Source organism: Cyrtonyx montezumae, unplaced genomic scaffold, assembly GCF_038088225.1.
Source record: "Cyrtonyx montezumae isolate F1298 unplaced genomic scaffold, pur_monq_1.0 scaffold_3, whole genome shotgun sequence".
Taxonomy (NCBI): domain Eukaryota; kingdom Metazoa; phylum Chordata; class Aves; order Galliformes; family Odontophoridae; genus Cyrtonyx; species Cyrtonyx montezumae.
In genome coordinates, this window is record NW_027072034.1 from 105,151,184 (window position 1) to 105,174,076 (window position 22,893).

General features: G+C 44.6%; 1 protein-coding gene across 3 annotated transcripts in view; it reads right to left on the minus strand.

Annotated features, from left to right (window-relative positions):
- CREB3L2 (cAMP responsive element binding protein 3 like 2) overlaps positions 1-22,893 on the minus strand; it is a 75,402-nt gene that overhangs the window by 47,432 nt on the left and 5,077 nt on the right. The window lies entirely within an intron of this gene.

The window sequence follows — 22,893 nt, forward strand, 5'->3', positions numbered from 1 at the left end:
AGCTCAAGGATCAGCAGCCTTCAGCTAGCAATGACCTCAGCTGCCACAGGGCTTAGACCTGCCCCACAGAAAACACTGCTCCCTCTATCAGACAGATATCTACTATCAGGCAGAAAGAGAAACACTGGCAGGACTTTGTGTTCTTCGTTGCTATCACTGAGCACTACATGTTAAGTACGCGCACTAAAACTGTATGTTTGATGTCAAATCCCATTCCCACATGTGATCTAGCCAGACAGTGGAACAAACCACCAGAATAAAGAACCCTGTACTAGTAAGCAAGTCCTATGCCTGCCTTTCAATAGAAACATCTTGAGTTTTGATCTGATGTATATCTCACCCTTCCACAAACTTTCACTAAGACAAAACACTGGGGAAATGTATCAGCTCTGTATGGATCCAACAACAGGAATAATTAAAGATTTCCCTTTCAAAACTGTCAAAACTCAGCTTGCTGCTGTGCCCTGTGCTTCATGTCCAAACAACTACTGCTCCAGGAGGCTAAGAAAGCAGATCAATGGTACTTCAGAAGACAATGCCTTGGAAGGTCATCCTTGTCTTGTGCTGAAGCCATGAAACTAGAGCTGCGTCGAAGCAGCCAGCTGTGCCCAAACCCATCCCACAGCAAGATGCCTGATGTTCTCAAGTTGACTCTGGTGACCCTCAATACACAGAATCACAGAATTATAAAATCATAGAATGGTTTAGGTTGAAAAAGACCTTAAAGCTCAACCAGTTCCAAACCCCTGCCATGAGCAGGGCTGCCATCCAGCAGATCAGGCTGTTCAGGGTCCCATCCAACCTGGCCCTGAGCCCCTCCAGGGATGGTGCATCCACTACATCTCTGAGCAGCTGTGCCAGTGCCTCACCACTCTCAGAATAAAGAATTACTTCCTAACAGTTAACCTAAATTTCTTCTCTTTTAGTTTAAAGACATTCTCCCTTGTCCCATCACTATCTGATCATGTAAAAATTCACTCCCCTTCCTGCTTATAAGCTCTTTTCTAGTGCTGGAAGGCCACAACAACATCTCCCTGAAGCTTCCTCTTCATCATGAGATAGAGGCTACAAGACACCCCTACTGCACAGGCACAGCCATACTTCTGCAGAAAACTACAAAAGAATTCACAAAAATAATTTTGACTCTTCATTTTGTGTGGATAAATGCTTTCGTAAGTGCTGATACTCCAGCACCCCTCCTCTGAGAAGAAATGTGTTTTGTATTACATCAACACAAGAGCAGTGGGGGTCGCCTGCTATTGCTTGTGCCAAAGGCAGACTAGTTTGTTTTGAAACTGTACTGAAAGCTGAAGAGAGAAAGGAAACAGGATGTGAACGAGATAAAATAAATATACACTGAAAAGCATGCACAGCATTTGTCTAGACAAATTATTTTAAGGCATTCCTCGCTTCAGAGCCAGTATTCCAACTTCCTATGACAATTCTTTTGTCAGAGAGCCAGAAAACATTACTTCAGTCAACTTCATTAAAAACAAAACAAATGAGTGCTACTGAATCAAGGTTCAGGACTCAAAATAGCTGTAGATGGAAACATCTGCATCCTAACATAAGGTCTTAAAATTATAACAAAACAGTTTAAGTTTAGCTCTCTATGTTATCCAGAGATACAAGGACCGGTGGGACAGTTTGTTTAGTAGCTTCTCCTCACAGAGAAGCGCAAGGGCAGAGTCCGCAGAGGGTAGATTCCCACCTCTACTCTTGAGAACACCATGACATCTGTAACGAATACTCTCAACACCCACAGGCATCCAGCTACCTCCCTACTGTCCTCATAGCAGAGGCACTTGCCTTTAAACAGGAAGCATCAAGGTGGAACCAGAAATTTGAGTCCCTTCCAACCTGAGCTTTTCTATAATTCTGCACGGACTGCAAATCTTTTATGACCATTTCAGCTTACACCTGAAAAAATAAAAAAAAACACCACAAAAACAAATCCTGCTAACTCACCATAACACATAAGGAGCAGGCCACGTTAGGCAAACAATTGCACCTACCAGGGAAATTAAAGCACCTGCCAACCCCATTAGATATTTATTATATTGGAAGAAAGGAAACGTTAATGAGAGTTAACATAAATCAGAATCTAGAAACCAAAAAAGAGTTAACAGAAAATATAATTCAGAGGGGAACAAGATCATTTCTGAGTTTGTTAGGATCTAGAAGAATGTTAATTATATATCAAGCAAATTCTTGTCTCAAGCTGTGTGGGGGGAGGGAAAGGGACCAAAATGTTTAATTAAACACCCCTGGGAGGGGGTGGTTCTGAATTACTGCTTTTTATATGAGAAGTAACAGATGATACAGCCATCCCACAGGATGGTAATGAACTGATTTCCAACCCAACAACAACTAAGGAGAATATAAAAACAACAGCTACTCAAAGCCAGTCATTTTAATTAGCCGGCATAGAAAATCTCCATCTGAAAAGTATGAACAGAGCTGCAAAGGAGCCCTTGAAACTATTTTCAGTAAGAAACAATACTGTTGGACTGGAAAAAATACAAAAATATTTAAGTGTAAACAAGGCAGCCAAAGTAACAGCAAGTTAACCTACCTGCTGTTCGCTCCTGATTAAGGGAAGAGATAGAGAAGGGAAGGGAGTAATTAGAATTTGAGACCGAAAGGGGGAGAAATCTAATTTATGCTTATAATTCCACACTGATAATTCAGCTTTTCAAATTTTATCTCTTTTTCTAATAATCTCATGAGCTTGTTACATCTTGTCAATCTTGTGTCAGCATGGCACATTCAGTGGGATAAAGAAATAAGAACTCTTTAGCTGTGAAACATAAAACCAGCAGATTGCACCATATGTTTTCAGTGGATCAGCTCTGGCCACAAACTCTGCTATTTTATCAATGACCTGAGAGGAAAAGTCACCTCCACCAGCTTGCAGATAATGTAGCATCAGGAGGAGTGGTGAGTAATAAAAAGGTCAGGTCACAACCAAAACAGGGATTACCTGTTGAGCAGCCATAAACAAGCAACATGTTTTAAATAAAGCCAAAGGTAAAAATCTTACTGCAGCCAGCAAAAAGCCCCAAGTCATGCTCTTGTGATGGGTGAGTGGGCAATCATAAGGAGAGATCTCCAAAAAGACCTGAGACTGTGGGAGAGAAGAGACAAAAGGAGCCACGTAACACACTGCACAAGTCCGTGTCCAGCACACAACCCAGAGCACGGGGACTTAAGGGACCTCAGAGGACAGAGGGCAGTGAAGGAATTATGTACTTTCTCCGTGCTCGTTGCAAATGCAGCTGCTACTCTCAAATCCTCTACTTCCAAAAAGGAAAAAAAGGAGAGGAAAAAAAAAGATGGTGCTCAGACAGGGAATCACCAGAATCACTGTAGAGCTGCAAATTCTGCAACAGCAGGAAATACTACAGCAAATAAGAGAAGAAGAAACCAGTATATTCAGCTTGTTGAAAAGGAAATGAATGCAGAACATGGAACTTTAAGCACTGAAACTGGGAATAAGCCTTAGAAAACAGCTCTAGCAGTTTGCAGATAAGTTTATAAGCTGAAGCCAGATCCATTCACTGTGGTTAGAAAAGGACACAATATTAGAAAGAGGGAGGATAATCAGCCACCATAAAGGAACAGTGTCAGTTCAAGACAAGAGGTCTCCCTGCAAAGATATGCAGAAATTCAAACAGGAAACAATCTGGGCAACTTTACAGTCCACAATTTACATAAAACTAATTAATCATAACAGTTTCCTTTGGCCTCCTTGCAACAAAACAACACTGTTTACAAGAACAGCAGCACAATCTGGAGAAGCCTATATAAACCTAAGGCTGAGAAACCTGCTGATGCTGCTTTGAATTCCTACACTCCAGGTAACTTGAAACACTTATCTGGAAGGCAGCTGGGAAACACAGTTCAAGAAGCAAGGTTTAAGACCAAAGGTTGTTCCCACTACACACAACCCACCCATTCACGAGCAAGCTCCAAACAATGCTCTCAATAAATTCAGCCCTTCAACCCACACAGGCAAGCAGCGGGCACATCCTGCAGCACCACCCACAGTTTATTTTTAAGGCTGGGTTCCCGAGTTGTGCTGTGGGAAGTGATTGAGAGCTGCTCCCCGTGGCCAAGCTGGTCTGGTGAGGGCTGGGGAAAGCCCAGGGAAGCAGAGACTATCACAAGCAGTGGGTGCAAGAAGAAGAAGCACATCACTGCTGGCTGCGCCCTGAAAAAGTGCTGAGAGAGGATCACAGGTAAAAAGTTCTGCAGGCTTGCACTGGACTCTCAGTCAAAGAGACTGAAACAAAGACACTCAGCAACACCCTCACAGACAAACCAATCCCTATCCTTTCTTCCTAAGGGGCAGCTGCCATTGTGCCAAAGCACAAGTAAAGCTTGGAACAACCTGCAAAAGGCAAATGACAGTTCACAAGCAAATGGCTATGCAATCATTTTCAGACCCCACGCTGAATTCCCAAGTAATCCAGGTGTAATAGACATCTGGTTTCAGTGGCAATGGGAAGTTCCCAGTGACCCAGATGAGGGGAATGCCAGGGCTATGTGGGGGAACTGAAAGGAAGCCTCTACTAGGAGGGAGTGATTTCACAGGAACTAATTTAGCAGCTGCTCTTCTCCAAGTGTCCTTTTCACATCTCCTAGTTAGCAAAGCTGCAGGTGTCTGGGTATCTCCTTCATGGCCTACCCTCCTTCCAAACACCTGAATCTGAAGCATCAGAAGTCAACCCGTAGCGGAGACTATCAGAGGCAAGTTACTTTATTGCTACTTTCAACCTGAGAAAGAGCACAAACATAAAGCTCTCAGAAACACTGAGAACAAGATAGCTTGGACTCCTTTGTTAGTATAAAGATTCCTTCATGTTTTTCTTTCTAATAAAGAAAGGAAACAAATGACAGAGAGGAAGCAGAGGGAGCATTTAAGGAAAGAAGGAGTTCCATCCTGTTTCAAAGATTAATTAGAGGATTAACTCCACCAGGCAATGTGAAAAAAGCAGAACTATTCTCCAGTCAACGCCTCCAGCAAGCACACATACCCCTTCCCAATCCATATCCCTAAACAGTAATGCACAAACAAAACCACTTTCACTTGCAGTGCTGAGATTTAATTAATTGGGTATATTGTGTGAGCACACTGCATGGTGCAGAAGGCAAATCTCCCAAGACAGACAGAGAACTCTGCCAGAGTCCTGGGGACAAAGACAAGTGGAGGGAAATTTCAGACATTGCATAATCACCGGCACATGTAATCACTCACTGGCGTTATCCCAGCTAATGCAAACCCAGACCCATGCGAGCTGAAGCCAAAATCTACTCAAGCCACCCAGAAGCAACTGGAAAGTCAGAAAAGGGACAGAAAGGCACAGCCCATGCTGAAGGGAAGGATGGACAGCCCTCTCACAAATGAGTACCCTAGCATCTTGCAAGCTCTTGCCCCAAGTTCCCACAGGCTGACCGCTTGGCCCATGCTTCCATACTGATTATCCCAGAGCTTAAAAAGACAGAAAATGGTTGTTTTGGGTGGGTTTTCTGTGAGGAAAGAAATACAGCCTGGTGGCACTGCACACCATGGGCTGCTCCAACTGCAACAGGCAAGAGCCATGTTGAACACGCTGGTGCCTCCACTTGGCACCAGCATGCCAGTGAGGGCCCAAAGTCAGCTGTCAGCCATGGACTCCATCCCTGAAGGCAAAAGCCTGCAGATGGCCTTCACCTCTTGCTTGCACATCTCCAGGAGTGGTAACAAAGTGATGCTCTCCTGACAGGCGGGGTTTCAGGGCCAGTGACATGGAAGATAGCACTGTGGTCAACACTGAGGTATAAGGGATTTTAAACATAGAATCGTAGAATCATTAAGGTTATGATCTTTAAGATCATCATGTCCAACCATGGACCTAGCTCTGCCAAGTTTACCAGTATATCATGCCCCTAAATTCCACATCCACAAACCTTTTGAATACCTCCAGGGATGGTGACTCCACTACTTCCAAGGGCAGCTTGTTCCAACATATCACAACCCTTTCAGCAAAGAAATTCTCACAGTATCCAACATAAATCTCCCCTGGCACAACTTAAGGCTGTTTCCTTTTGTCCTATTGCTTCTTGAGTGATAAAGGAGAGAGTGATCCCTCCACCTCACTACAGATTTCTATCTCACTACATCCCTTGAGGTAGTTGTAGACACTCATAAGGTCTCCCCCAAGCCTCCGTTTCTTTCCTGTGGCACAGCACAGACGCACAAAAGCAGAAATTGAGGGAGGCATCCACGTTAGGCTTAGAAGGATATGTAGAGGTAAAAAGCAAGATCACCAAGGGGCTTACCACATGCAGGCTCAAACAAGCTCACCTGGGCATGATTGTGGATCACTGTGAAACAACAGATCCCTCTCCTCTCTTGCCCAAAGCAGCAACAATCAAAAAGCAATCTTCATTCAAACTGAAGATGTCACAGTTTTTCCACGTGTTCTGTAAGCCAGCTGCAAAGCACAGCCATGTGAAACCCTGTTTATCACCCAGCCAGCACAGCCCCCATCGTTATGCTTTCTGCTAGCTCAGATAGAGAGCACCTGGCAGAGGGAAAACACTTTCTTGGAACCAAAAGAGTCTGTCAGGTACTAGAAAAAGAAAGGTATATGGACAGAAAAATAACTGGGGGAACATTGCAGTTCTTATCAGCAATGCGTAACTCTAAAGCCAGTTAAGGATACACACACGTACGTGTGTGTGCATGTGTCTGTGTATTAAATATAGCTCAGTTTTTCATACGGCACTGTTGGCTGCAGAACAGTTCCAGCGAGCATCTGCTGAAGACCATCTGGACCAGGAGGGAACGAGAGCGAAGCGTTATAGGACTCCTGAGGAATTTGAAACTTGCAGTGGATTTTACAGAGTCATTGCGTAAGGTACACTGACAAATGTGTGATACCAGGAAGGTACTTTTAATGGGGAAAAAAAGAGAAGGAAAAAAAAAAAACAGAAGTGATCCTAAAACTGCTACTTCCTGCTGGGGTTGGAGATGGCTAGAGACAGTGATCTCATACTGCTAAAATTCAGCATCGTTAAAAGAAAAAAAGTTCTCAGGATGTGCAGCATGAGAGATTTACAGTTAAAATGGGATTGCCCCAGTGAACTGAAAATGGTATTTGAAGTTAAATAGATTACAATAGAGTATCTTAAGTTCCCATCTAAAAAAGAAGTTCATAAACACCACAGTGGTTTTATTCATTAAATTAAATTACCAAACACACTATTTAGCTGTAGTCTTCTCTGAGAGCTACATCTAAATTCAGTAAACTTGCAAGACTTTATAAATCCAGGCTCATACTAACCATGCTTTGCCTATGCAGAGCCAAAACAAAAACACTTGAATTTGCCAGAACTAAACTCCTCACATTTTCAGAATTGCTGAACACTCCTTCCCCTTACTGTGTTTTATTTTTTGTTGTTGTTGCAAGACCTACGAAAGATAACAAAGAAAACTAAATGACATCAAATAAGTTCAAGTTTGCAGTGTCTGCAAACTTCCCTAGAAAACTGATCAGCGTGCAGAAAAAAAAAGGGATTGAAAAGCACTGTGCTGATTCCACTGAGAAACTGCAGTTCCCAGATGGCTCAGGAAGATCAGGTCCTTGGCAAGAGTCAAAATGAGTATGGCTGGCACCAATGCCAAATGGGAACTCAACATTTCTATGATTTCCATAAGCTCAGTTGTACTTGTTCTTTAATGGTCTCAAGATGCTGGTATACAGACACTGAGAATTCAAGGATAGGACAATATAGAGGAATAAGAACTCGAAAGAGTAGTTGTCCAACTTTTCTCTACTACCAATCCTATTTATTTTCCCAGGATTACAAATATTTATATTAAATATTTATATAAATATGCATGTATATATACACATATTTATATAAATAAACAATATTTAGTAACACTTCTAATGGTTCAACAGGGTCACATTTTGTAAAGGGAGCCCACAAGACCATTTAACAAAAGGACCTAATTGCTTTGTTCCACAAGATGATTCCGTTACACAAGCATCAAGTTAGAGCTTTATGGGGACAGCCAGCCATGCTTCAAAAGACTGCAAACAGATGAGAGACAAAAGAAATTTAAATGGACCTTCCAGCTTTCAGCACAGTGATCGCATGTGGTATTTTACAAGTTGGCACACTACTGGGAGGGAGGGAAGGAACAGAGATCATTGGTGCTAACAGTAACTCGAACTGCATATTCCCCACCAAAAATCCAATCCAGTGACATTTTGTTTTTAGAGGTTTAGCACTATAGCCATTTTTAATTAAGCAGATTTGTCTGATCTTGATGCAAGCCAGTGTTCAAAAACTCTGGAAGTAAACAGAGATACACCTTGAGAAGCAGCCATTTTTGACGTATTGTAGTCTGTATTATTTTTTGTTGTTGATAAGGTAGCAGCCATATGCAGAGCTAAAACTGCAGGAATAAAAACTTGAGGGGACTTATCATACCATGTCATCCACTGTAAATAAAGCTTCCTATTACTATGTAGCTCTGCTGCCATGCAGCTCCAAGAGGTGCAACCAGAGCAATGATAAGCAAACTGGCTACAGACCCAGACAAACTGTGTGAAATCTCTCACTTTTATGGGATGCCCATCAGACAAACAGTACATGCTTTCCTGGAACACACTGAAGCTGGTGTTTTGATTAGAGAAGAAACTAAGCAGTTAAGGACTATACAAAGGTTGCCTGCCAGTACTTATGAATTACACTGACCTGGCTAAGACCATTGGTAATGTGATGGGCAAAAAAGATGCACAAGGGTACAACAGGAAAGCAGGTGAGGGGTGTGCAGAGCTCCTTATCTTGCTTTTCAGCGTTCAAATTTCCCTGACAATGACTGTTTCTTATCCCAAACACCACTTGCACAACCAGTACAGGAGCAGCCACAAGGCAAGCCTCCTCTGCTGAGATACCCAAGCTTCATCTTGGGCAAGATAACCTGGAGGTCACGCACTCATTCACCTCCTTCAGCCTAAAGCCACAAGAGCACTCTGCTTGCGATGAGATGAGCCGTGGAGATATAGGGGACAGGGATGATACTTTGCAAGGAGCCACCTCTGAGGTGCCTTTTGCTTATGGTATCTGCCCATACCTGGGATACCCACATCCTTCCATCACTGTCCAAGAACTCTGACAAACAAGTTCTGGAAAAAATCCAGAAATACAGCCCTAGTTCAAGATGACTTTGCCCTCCTGTTCCCTGCCCCACCTGCTGTGGGCAAGACTGTCATTCTCACACATGCTGGGAGGAACACATCTTCACCTCTGTCATTTCTGTCCATGGGATAAAACAAGGTGCCTATCCTTCCCAAGCAGAGCCCGAGGCCCACTTGGCCTGCTCTCCATGCTTTATTTTGAACTGACAACGCCCGACATGCTAAACACCCTGGATTTACATCATCTGAAGCTACACACATACATGAGTCTTAGCAGTCCCAGGCTCTGAAAAGCCCGATTGTTGGCACCGATGGCAGCTCCTTCCCCACCAACCCAAAAGGAAACACAGGAGTGTTTGTTGTGGCAGCCAGCAGAGCAGGGGCTGTGAATGGGCAGCGTGGGGCCTGGGGGCTTTGCCTCATGCACAACCCCCCACTAGTGCAGGGAGGAGTGTTTGCTTTCCCCTTCAAGCAGGTTTCTGAGGCTCTTTCTTTCATTAAGGCAGCCTGTCTGAGGCCTGAAAACTAAACACAGAGAAAAAGTGAGAAAATCCTGGGCCAAGCAAATGAGCACATGCCAGAAAGCATATCCCAGTAGCTCCTCCACCACTGCTCACTCTCAGCTCATGCAGACTGAGGAGTCGGGGTCAACACCAAAAGCCAGGGGTGAGCAGCAGCAGCAGGGGTCTGGAAACTCCATCTCACTGCCATACAGAGAAAGAGCAACAACTCTGGGATGAGAAGATCGGGGGCTACTGCCAACCCCTGAGGGCAGCCCGGCCACAGCAGGGCCAAGGCATGCACTGTCCCAGCTGGGGGCCCAGCCACCCCAGCACCGCCCCTTGAGCCTGCAGCTGCAGGAATGTCTGTGACTGAGCACGCAGATTTTTTTAATTGCAGGCTGCCTGGCTCTATCTGTCCTGGCTGGGTGTTTTTTCAAGGTTTCTTTTTTTGAGCTTTGCTTTTAAGTGGAATGGGGTGGGGGGGGTGATGTGGGTGGGGTGAGGAGAGCATCTATAATGCAGGCTGTGGTGGTGGCATGCTCCCCAGCCTATTCATAGTCCCTGTCTTGCAGGCTCTGATGAGACACCCTCCATGCCAGATGATCACAGTCTTATCTAACCCTCCTTTTTGTGCAACACTCTTCTTTTAGAACACTGAGAAATTAGTTTTCTCTGCCTATACCAGTGGATAAAGCAGGGCTCACTGGCTACATAAACCAGCGCAAATAAAACCAAAGGAACAGCCAGAAAAACCTTACATACTGGAAAATCTAGTACGTGTCAAAGAGCATTTTAACAGTATCAAGATATGCAACATAGTTTGGCAACGTCTTTTAACAGTGCATGAGGCCCAGATGCAGTGCGTGAGAGCACATCCTGAAAACCAAGAAAGTCCAGGCAATCACATGCAAACTAGTCAGATATTCCAGCTCTATTATCAAAACTCAAACTGAACATGAGGAATGTCCAAACCTCAACTATTCACAGAATCACAGAATTGTAGGGGTTGGAAGGGACCTCTAGAGATCACTGAGTCCAACCTCCCTGCCAAAGCAGTTTCCTTGGACCAGGTAGCACAGGTAGGCGTCCAGGCGGGTTTGGGTTTGAAGCCATCACATCAGATTTCAGATGCCAACAGAATCAAGAAATATGCAGTTTTTTTACATCCTGACCTGAATTTCAGTTTCACCAATAGGGGATGTCCAACTGTCTCAGGTTCTTATCAGCATCCTGCAGCACTGGTACTCCAAGGAGTATCACCAAAACAAATCTCAGTATTGCTACATCACTAACTGAAGATAAAATTATTTAATGAGCATAATCTGCAAGGATGTGTCCCTTTGCCAGGAACTGAGCTGGATTAAGTCACCATCCTTCCCAGAGGTCACTGTACCCTAAGAGGGGACAGTTTAACCTACCACATTCACTGCTCCAATCCAGTTTTGTCGAGCTGGGTTTTTGAGGTTCTCTACTGAAGCACTCAAGCTAATGCAGATCATCTTAGCAGATCAGCATGAGGGAGCTGCTCCAGGATCAGTTATGCCAGCAGACCTTAGAACAGGTCTGGTATTCTAAGAAGAGCGCATCTATTAGAGTCTCAGTCACCTTGCCACTTGCTTTCTCTCCTAAGAATAATTCTTACCTTCTCATACCTGTGTGGCTGATCAGGAAAAATCTAATTTAAGAAGCCAGCTAGGTAATCAACATGGTTTTGTGATTTTCTCACAGCTGCTCACTAGCAGCCTAAACACTGAGTGCTGCATAATTCAAGCTTTTCCAAGAAAAAAAGGCATTTTTTCCATCCATTTCTCAAAACTGCACTGCTTACAGTGGCAGCTTGCCTCGCAGGGGATTTCTTCCCAGACTACACTGCACCTGGGATTTGCCTTTTATCTGTAGCACTCCCCAGACTTAGATCCTTCCAGCAATCCTTTCGTTATGAGGTCACCAAGTCCAGAAGAAACGTAGCTCGTGGAAAGTATTACAAACACACAAACTTATCAACAGACAAGAGAGCAAAAACCTAGTCAAACTTGGAGGGTTTGTTCTCCTTGGAAGCAGATGCTCCTCTACATCTGCTGAATCCACAACCTGCACAAGCACTGTCTCTGCAGTAGTTTGGTGCCAGAAAAAAACAGCTTCCACACACAGTCACCTCAGTCCACTCAGCCTTTTGCTCCCACCAGATTGCCCACCAAGGCAAACTGCTTAGCAGACCCTCTTAACAGATTTATTGTCTGATCAAAAAGCACTTTCCTCTAAGAGAAGAACTCAAATCAGAGGACAGGAGATACCCTCATAGCTGCTAGAAACCTGGTGCTGTTTCCTATAAATAGCACTGCCTTGCACAGAGCACAGCTCCCTTTACAGGTGTGAAGGATGATGTAATTTGTGATGTAATTGCAACAATAGCCCACTCTGGGTGAGGTCCACAGAACTTATTGGCAGTGCTTTTTTCACAGCAATTAAAAGCAAAAATAAGACCTATAATTCTTGCATCAGGATGGGGCTTTGAGCAACCTGGTCTATAGGGAAATGTCCCTGCAGAGAGGTTGGAACTAGATGACCTAAAGGGTCCCTTCCCCATGTCATTCTACGATTCACTCTATGATTCTATGATCTTTCTCACCAATATGGGCAGCCCTACTTTTTCTGTATTTACTCAATAAAACAAACTGCTGAGAAACTTTAACATTTATTTTCCAGATATTGGAATGCAAGTGATTTCTTGTAACGACAGCAGCATTTGGCACTGGAAATTAAGCATGAACTTGAGTATTCCTGTACCAGGATATGTAAACCTATCTACTGGGATGTATGAGGCTGGAACCCAGATGTCTGCTCTTCAGCTCCAGAAAAAAAAAAAAAATCTGTACTGTGTAAACATCTTTAAAGGTTTCATGCTATGAGTAAATTCTGACGTTCAATGGGATGAGTGACTTGATGGCTGCTAACAACTTCTCAAAATTTCTTTGTGTGAAAACACACTTTGAAGACCAATTTCACTGCACTGTCATCTCACAGTGACTGGAGGAGGAAAAAATAAATCATATTTTCCAAGTTTTAATTGTGTAATCATAACACATCTCCAGAATAAATTGCTCTTTCTTACAGACCACTGCGTGGTCGCCTCTCACTGTGAGCTCATGGATCAGCGTGAAGCTTCTCAAGCTATGATGCATCCTGATCAGAACATGCTGTCTCTTAATATGTTGCAACAACGGAATTTAACTGCCTGTTATGACTTCGCAGGCTACTTACCACAACCCTGAAACCCCTGATGGGTGGAGATGTCAGAAATGCTTCAAATCTGCAGAGTCAGTCCTGCAAGCTCTACTTTCATGACTGCCCCCACAAATCTTGGAAGAACACCAGCTATGCTGCTTCCTGAAAAGTGTGCACGTGCATGTGTCATCCCTTCCTACTGAGGAGGTATCTGATTTGAGCCAGTGATGTTCTTAAATGCCATTAGAAAAGACTTCGCTAGGTGGCAAAGTATGTTTTGATCACCATGGACAGCCTCAAGCTGAGCTATCTGCTGCTCTCCAGACCATTTGCAATCCATCAAAAACAAAATACCTGACTTGTTTCTTACTTGAGAAACAAACCAGACACGTTGAAGCAATTAGAAAAGAAAATTCAGTTGAGATTCTTTTGGTAAGCAGCCTGACCACTGCAGTGTTTTTACTGGTCTTCCATATATAGTTGTGACAACTGCAGTAAAATATTCACTCGGCTGCCCTCCCATAGCCAGCCAAGTCGGTAACCACCCTCCCACACCACAGATGTACCCGAGAACTAACAAATCCCTCCCTCACTATTTACACAGCATGACAAGCCAGGATGCCACTGTTGCAGAAGCATTAGTGATCCCACCCCCTCCCCCCAGATACCAAATCTATGTTTTCTGAGCAAGGGCATAATCCACACAGTGCCTGAGAAATACAGACGAGCAACTTGGATAGCACCTTACAATCGACAGCAGGGTACTTCCCATGTTGTTCTAGCTCATTATAGGATCAGAGTCAGCTAGCAACGACCACAAACTTGTAACATGAATTAGTTTAATAAATAGTTATTACATCACATTCTTCTTTGGAAAGACTTCCATTCTATCTAGCATGGAAGCACAACATTCTGATATACTCTGCCTTGGACTGCATATACCTGTACTTTCCCTAAACATTCTCCAAAATACCACACACCTCCAACAAAAACAATACACGAGTGGACAGCTGAATGCTGTTAATCCTTGCCAAAGCTGACTGCACCCCTTGAATCCTCTGGAGAAGGGGAAATTACATTTGGATCTTCTTGGATTTACACCACTTTCTGGTAAAATATCTTTTATCTACCTTTCTCCTTTCCCTCCCCATTTTAATCCTCCTTATAAATCCAGCCAGCATTTCAACCAAAATACGTGGTTGAGTTAGCCTTTGACCAAGGAATGAAACGCTGAACTCCTGACGGTGCTTTCCTGAGGTCTGAGCTGAAGGCCCAGCTTTCCAAAATGGTATCTACATACGCAACTGCATAATATCTGCAAAAGAAAGATAGAACATGACCTTTAGATTAAGATTATGCTAGACACATAATGCATATCCTAGAGATATGAAGTCAGAAGAATTCAGCTTCACCCATAAGCGAAACCACAACCAGTTTCTACTTCCTTATCCTTTCTCCTGGATGGTCTAAGCAGTCTTTATTGTTATGTTACAGTGCGTCCTCCATTCTGTTCTGCTCCCCTCTTCAGTCAAAATGCTTGGTGGGCAGGCAGTCTTTGTCTTCACCCAACCCCTCAAGGACAGAACCCTCTGGAGAGCCCTCCAAACTTTACTTTGTAAGGAGAGGAAGTTTCCCTATCTAAAGTCAGCCAGCAGTAGCTGGGTAAGATACAATCCATCTTCACAAGACAACCAGCACCACTGGAGCAGAAGTGACATCTCCACAGGGCAGTCCCAAAATACACCCCTGTACAACCCAGCTTCTAGGGCAGGGGTTAGCTAAAGCAGCAAATATTCCTCAGTGTCTTTCAACTCCCTCTGCTGTTTCTTGGTCTTCCTCACTATATCCTACAGCTAAATCACTTCATAGTTAAGTACTAGAAACCTTTACCCACTACAGTTATCACACTTCTGCCTTTGCACGCAAGTCTGTTCACAAGTTCAAGGCACTGTGTATGAGGTAATAGACAGGAAAAGAGGAAAGGCTTTCAAATCAAAAGAAGGGAGATTTAGACTGGATACAAGGGGAAAGCTTTACATTAAGGGTGGTGTGGCACTAGAACAGGCTGTCCAGAGATGTGGACACCTCATCTTTGGCGACATTCCAGGTCAGGCTGGAAGGGCTCTGAGCACCCTGATGTAGCTGTGGTGTCCCTGTTCATTGCAAGGGGGGCAGACTAGATGGCCTTTAAGGGTCCCTTCCAACTCAACCATTCTACAGTTCTATAGTGGAGCAAAGACCTAAATAGGGCAGAGCTACTTCTCACTTAAAACTATAAACAACAACAGAAGAAGAAAGAAAAATTCCTTCCCTTCTCACCTTTTTTCTTTCTTTTTTTTTTTTCCCTTCAAATGAACATCTGGGGTATACCTCTGGGGACAGAAAAAAAATATTTACTAAAAGTAAAACAAGGACTTTGAGAAGCTAACACCGGTCTGGAGCATTTAAATACGCTGCCTGTCTGTGGACGGCTCACCAGGCACAGAGGAACCGCTGTTCAGCCCATAAGCGGGAACGTCCCTGTTTGGCTTGGCTCCGCTTCCCTGCGCTGCGTCACTGCCTGGAAGCAGGCGGGCTGCACCGAGCTTCCAAGAAGAGGCTCAGGGGTGTGATGCAACCAGGCACCCTCCCCTCCAAACAAACAGGAGAGAAACAGGGGACACTCAAGGAAGTGCTCAAGGCGGCACAGGGACACATTCCGGATAACTGTACCACGACCTTAAAGCTGTCAGGCAGCACAGCACCTGCTTGTGACAGAGCTTTTTGAAGAGCTGTTTCTCAGCCGTTTCTCTTGGGCATTGTTTTGCAGATCATCAGAGTTACAGAAGGGCTGTGCACTTCTTTGCCGTGTTTGCCTCAAGGTTTCTCAGCACCCTTGCCTGGTTAAGAATTTCTATGGCATCTTTTGTGCTCAGTGTGATCATCGCCCCGGACCTTCGACTCACATTCCTTCCCTGTTGCTAGACTAAACTGGCGCAGCTCCGTCTGCCTGGCTCAAACACCAGACCTCCACTCAGACATCTCCACAGCAGCACCAACCCAGATTTTTGGGACACCTGTCTGGATGTGCCTTAAAAAGGCTCAATTAAGATTTATCATTGAAAATGGTCAGCTCTAAGGCATTCCAGAATTAACTCTGAGAGGTCAGAGCTGTTTCAAATCCCCCGCTTTCTATGAAGAAAGCAAGCTTTAATTCCCACTTCTGCTTTTATTTCCATCTTTTCTGCTCTGTTTCACTGGATGTAGCCCAAGTAGCCTCCAGCTCCCATGTGGGTGCTTCAGCAATGAAGGAAGGCAACAGCCCTCCAGATGGTTTCTGTATGGGCACATCTGGTCCAAAAAGAGATCTGCTCCTCATCTGCCAGTTGCGCACTGCTGTTCTTACTGTTGTGAGGTGCTCAGCTGCACTTGGTATAAGAAGTGAAAATCCAAAGATAAAGCTACCATGTGTCAATCACAGGAGTGGGCTAAGCACACATTCAGGCTACAGGCATCAAAGGTGGCTTGAAGTGCTGCACCCATCTTGGACTATCATCCCGCTGCTGCAGGTCATCTCCCCGCAAAAGAATGGCAAGAGCAATCACAGAGGCACTCCTCTGCCCAACAAATAAGCTACTCCTGAATGACCACAGTTGCTCACCTGTTCTGTCCTCCAACAGGTGGAATCAGTGGCTCCCAGCAGAACACGTAGCCTCAGCCACTCCTACTTGACCCTGCTTGATCAGAGCCTGGCCAGTCTGATGAGATCAAGCTGAGGAGCTGCATTCCCAGCCAGGCCTGTTGTAAGCACTTCTCCACCAGGCCACCAGATGCCGAGCAGCAGGCCAGAAGAGCTCACTTTAGCTTAGCTCCCCACACAAACACATCACAGATGCAACGCGCGCCAAAAGGAGAAGCAGCACTGCTTGAAAGAAGCTGGACATGCTTCTGGTGACTGCTATTGTTTCCAAGACAGCTTTCATACAGGTTTTCAGATCATACCTGCTGTCCACTCTGAATAAAGTATTTTCCTGCTAGCACATTTCAAAGAAGCAAATAAAACAAAACAGCACTGCCATTAGGGAAGATGATGCCATGCCACAAAAGCAGTTCAAGGCAGCAGTTTCCATATGCTACCTACCTAAATATGGAGCATGTCAAGGAAGAAGCATTTCTCACCCTTCCCATGCATCCTGGTCACCCTTCTTCTGCCTCAACCTGCATGCCAACACTGAAATGGAATCCCCTATAAACTACTGGAGACTGACTCCAAATCAATAAACAAACTACAGGCCCAAGAAAATGATGCTAAGGTTCTGGATAGACAGCAATAAGGTAAGGTCTGCCACAGACAACAGATTCTAAGCTCCCTCCAGGTGGGAGAAAAGCGCTGGATTGTAGTATCACAGCAAAATAGGCAGGGGGACAATGAAAATCTTCCACTGTTATAAAAGAAGGCAAAAGTTAGTACCATTGATACAACTGGGATCATAATAGCAGCCACCTACCACTAGGTCTACTTTTAAAATGAAAGACAAAGACCTTCCTTCTTTGTCTGGGTATTTACCTCATGTGCTGGCTTTTCCTTTCTTGTCTCGTTTGCTTTGCCTTCTTCCTTTTCTCGGCCTTTAGAACAGAGCCCTTTTTACTTGTAACACCTGAAGATCCTGGACAAAGTGTCATTTTACACATCAGGTGCATTTTTAGAAAGTTTCTGAGACAGGCAGAGGAAACGCCAGGCAGTCTTTGCTACTTGACCTCAACAAGGAAGTATATGTAAAAGTGACTTTGTATTTTGAGACAAATGCCTTCCTCTACCAGAAAGTTTTACCCTTTCCCAGATGCTTCGAGTGCTGTTCCCTTTCTCTATGTGCCAAGAGATGTCATGATAAACAGAAGCGCTTCAAAATAGCTCAAAGCAATCCAAGCATTTATTTGAACTTTGCTGAAATCAATGTGTTTAGGAGAACAGCCAAAAGCTGCAACGCACTTGGACAGATACAAGGAATCACTATGTGTGCTGCTGTATGGTCTGCCTCTCAGCACCCAGAGTCAACAGGTACAGCAATAAAGTTTTATAGCATTCAAAGCCAGAAAGGACTATGAAACCTTACCAGTCTGACCCTCCAACACATCCAGTCCACTAAGTTTCTCTGAGGCACCTTCTCACAGAGTCTGATAATTTGCCCTTTGTTGAAATACAACTTCCAGAGAAGCACATGGTGTGCTGCAACGATTGAGAAATTACCACTTGATCCGTTATCCTTGTAGTCTGTTTCACCAGTTATTGTCTCTGCTGAAGTCCTAATCTTATTTCTTGTTTGGGCCTTGAGGTCCAGCTGCTGATCCTCATTCTGCATTTTTCACAAGAGTAAGGCCTCCAGCCTCGTATCTTATCACATAACCCAGTAAATTTATCCTCTAGCATCCACTGAGTCAGTTCCTTTGTTGCTTATATATTTTGTAGTGTACTTTCAACCAGAGCAGAATAAATCACCAATTACTTCCAAAGAGATTTCATTTACTTTCAAATCTTTCATCTCAAAGAATGAAATCTCTAGTTCATCTAATTGTATCTGCTTTTCATAAAATGATTTAACCCCATGAGTTGATTATCCTACTCTACCTACAGGATCCCTTATCAGCTTTTCTGCACTTTTAATACACTTGGTACCAAGTTTCCCAGTGCATGTAATTCATATTTCCTCCCTCTTACTCTTTCCCTTAATCAGTTTATGCTTTCAATCTTTCCATCATGATGTCATAACCCTAAGAAAATCAATGTCAAAAAGCCAGACTTCTCTAGGACAATTTAGGCTAATTGGATTTCCAGATTCACTGGTTTCAAGGAGTTTTGTAGCATTTAGACTTGCCACCATTGCCTTTTCCCTTTGAATTTTCTGAGCTGAGCATTATTAGCTCCTCTGCACTTCACCAAGTCTACTTCACGCTGATAGTATTTGCTCCATTTTTATCTACCCTGTGAGCACTACACATAGGGCAAAAAGAGAAGAGGTTTTCTTGAGAGGACATTAACAAAAATAAATAAATAAATAAATAGTACAATTATAGCCTTGGATTCACACATCCTTTCATGATAACGATAATTTTATTCCAAGCACAGAGCTATAAAGAGATCAGCTGAGAGTGCAGAGATTTTCATTACGTGTGTGCAACAAGAACCATAGCTGAAAGCACTGTCACAGATCCTCTATTCTGGTACTGATAATGAAAACTGCATTATATATTTCAGTTGAAACCGAGAAAGAAGCCTCTATAATAGTAGCATGAACCTAACATAAGCAGTTCTGATCATATGGCTTCCCCATCCTCTTTCTAACACCTGCCAAAGCAACACCATAGTTCATCTTTCCTCACTAACCAGCAACAACAGACACTTATTTTACTGTTCTTCTTTGAGTTCCTCTCAATTAGTCTCTTTCAGATATCCAGGTGTCAAGAACTAAAAAACCCACAGCTGAACTGTAAGCTGGCCCAGGCTCCTATGCAAGTCCCCAAACCGTACTTTTTTAGCACTTTCAGCACTGCTGTGGCAGCAGCAGAGCCATCCACAGCTATAACCCTGGGCCCTTTCAAATGCAGACTGTACAGCTTTCTGCGCTGTATATGTCTCAGCTGCCTCCTCCCGTCATCTTCACCACCATATCACATAATGCCTGCATGAACACTGAAGCTGTACCTTAAAACTAAGTAGGGCTTTTCATCCTCAATTAATCTTGCCAGAAAGCTGTTCCAACCAAGTTACTGTGGACAGAGCTGTCCATATGTCTTTCTCCCCCATTTTTTCATTAAAGCTTAAAAAAAAATGCTCTCAGAATGAAACGCTTCTAATTTTATTTTTTTAATCATTTTTTAAAGACATTTACTACAGTTTTCAATATCATAGTGCCCCTTTTCTTTTGCTTTTGGTCTTGCAGATGTGTTTCTATCTGAGAAAAAACAGCAACATAAATTAAGTCCTCTCCCCTGTGATTTTGCAAAATATTTGTAGCAACCCAACAATCAAGTAACAGCAACAGGAAACCATTTTCCCAATTCCCCAAGCAGGCTCCCTGCAGAACTTTTTCAGTGCAGAAAGATACTGCAAGCCAGAATTCAGCTGAAACTTCGTGCAAAATCAGGACAGCTGAATGAGCAGCCATAAGTCACCCCAGGCAATGACAGAAGCAGCACTTTTCATAGAACCACTGAATGGTTTGGGTTGGAAGGGATCTCAAAGCCCACCCAGCCCCAACCCCCTGATATGGGCAGGGCTGCCACCCAGCAGCTCAGGCTGCCCCATCCAACCTGGCCCTGAGCACCTCCAGGGACGGGGCATCCACAGCTTCTCTGGGCAGCTGTGCCAGAGCCTCACCACCCTTTCAAGTAAAACATTTCTCCCTGACATATAATCTAAATCTCCTTTTCTTTCTCTTTCCATCATCCTTGTCTCTAAATTAATCTATTCTACAATTAAATGAAACCATCCACTGAACTCTCTGAGGAGCAGAAGAACTAACTGGGAACGGAAGTGCAAAGCATCAAGGCAGGAGAAGACAAGTTCCGCATCCAGAAAATTTGTCCCCTCACAGCAGTGCCATAGCAAACTTGTGTGCATTTCCTTGTCTGGGGAGCCATGTCCAAATGTGGCCCTCCAGCTGCTGCCCATCCAGGTGGGCACCCCCTAGCAACCACACATTTGGAGGCCTTCCACAGGTTCCAGCTTGCTCTCTCCCAGAGCTCTGTCATTTGATAACTACAGGCACAAGACCTTCGCGCTGCTCACACACTGTTTCAGCTTCACTGCCTTCTGGAGGTGGAGGAGGGAAAGAGAGCGGTGCCGGGGGAGAAGGGGACAGAAGGAGATGCAGGCACAGATCTCTGGAGTCTGGAGGGAAAACACTTCCCTGAGTCACATCCCTGAGGCTGGGCAGAAGGCAGAGGGCCAACCACTACGGATGTCCCTCACAGCGTGATCAGCCCCCACAGCAGTGCACAGGGAGCTAAGCCCACTGACAGAGCCTAATGTGGGCAGGTTTGGCTTGGTTTTCTTTCACGTCTATGCTTTCTGCCTGTTCTTGGAAGAAATGCAGCTTGACAGCCTCCCCCACACACCATAGCAGCCCCAACCCCAGATCCCTTGTGCTGCTGTGCAAGGAGAAATGGCAGAGAGGAGGGCAAGGGAAGGGGAACTTGATAATACTCATGGCCAATCCTGATGAGAAGGCCAGTTACACACGAGATAGCAAAGGCAGATATTCACACCCACACCAACTCTAGGGTTAGCCACAAAAAGCAAATCACGCAGGCAGGAGATAATCCTAGCAGGTAGCAGGTTGGACAAAGATGAACTGCCTTGAAGCAAGTGGTGCAGGCTCCTACATGACCATATCATACTACAGAGGAGCACGTAGATATGATGTTCTGAATTTTATCTGGAAAACTTCAGGATCAGACTCCTGCCTTGCAATGCAGTTCCTAAATAAAGCAGTCCCTTGGTTCACAGCTGTAATGGGACTCTGACATCACTCAGGAAAGAAGCTCCCAGCATCAGGGCCTGCTCAGAGCTCCCCAAAAGCCACACAGTCTCCCTTTCCCACCCCATACAACTACCAGACTGTGTGGAAGGACAGGGCCAGCCCCAGCATGTCAGAAGAGGAATGCTTTTTCTTGGCAGAGAGGAAATAGATGAAGTGGATGTCACATTTGTCCATTAGATTTTTGCCTGTCACCACAGCAGAGCCAGATCGCATACAGAAGATTGAAAGCTGGTTAGTGGCAGATGGCAAAAAAAAATAGAATGAAAACTGACTAGCTTCCAAGGCGCAGTTGAGACACCAAAAGTTCAGCAGCACGAGTAAGATACACATTTGGGTGATAGCTACAGGGACAGCTCTAGTAATTCAGGTCTATCCCATTTTACCTTTCCTAAGTCTGTCCAATTACCTTTTCTGCTTTGCCCTCCTGACAGGAAGCATTCCTTACTTGACAGAGCACTTGCTTCCTTCCTGCGCTTATTTAGCATCAAGGTTGTAACTTGGTTCAGCTTTCTGAGAGCACAAACTACTTTTGAGAGCTCCCAGACACAAGAAGCAGCCATCCCTGCCATGGAGAGCTCAGAAACATATCACAGAAATGGGATGTGCACAGCAGCGAGGGTTCTGTCCACTGCTCTTCACAAACAGCCTCTCCCTATGGATGATCCTTAAGCAGCAGTCTCCTCCAGGAAAACCATTTTCTTCCCAGAATGCAGCCCGTTGCTATCAAATAAATATATGCACGCTTACCAGCATTACATCTCCCACATTCACCAGGATTACATCTAGGCACACAATCCTGAAGATGGTCAGACTGTTCCCAGTGTATGCTGCCTTAGCCCAAAATGCAACTCCACCAGTCTCTTCCCCAGGCAAGCATTCCCACCTGCCCTCTCATGTCAGTGCCAGTACCTGAGCTGCGACAAAGCAAGCTGCATCAGGAAACGTACCGCTGAAAACTATTTTCTGTCTTGCAAGAAAGTCATTTTTCAACTGGATGAGCTCTCAGGCAGCTGCCGCAACAGCCTGTGGATACATCCAGGTGCAGAACTGCACTGTCAGGTCTTGTCACCCAGAAAAAACGCAGCCAAAGGGCATCCAGACAGCCCTAATTATCTCACCTGCTCGACGCAGGGAGCAACAGCAGCACTGAAAGTGCTGTCCCCAGAAAACCAGGTGCAGAGCTGTACTGCAAGAGGACCCTAAGGGGATGCTCCCCAAACTCATATCCCATGGGGAATGGAAAGCTGTTCTGAGGAATGGGACAACTAAGAGGAAGAATGCTGTAAGCCCATGGGAGGCAGACATCACAGACTGTGGAGCATGTCACAGAAATAAGCTATTCCTCCTGTGAAAGGTGGCTATCCCTACCTGCTAAGTCTCATCCAGCAATGCTCTCCTGCAGCAATTCCTTCCCTCCGACATCAGTCAGACAGATGTAGAGTGCTTGTG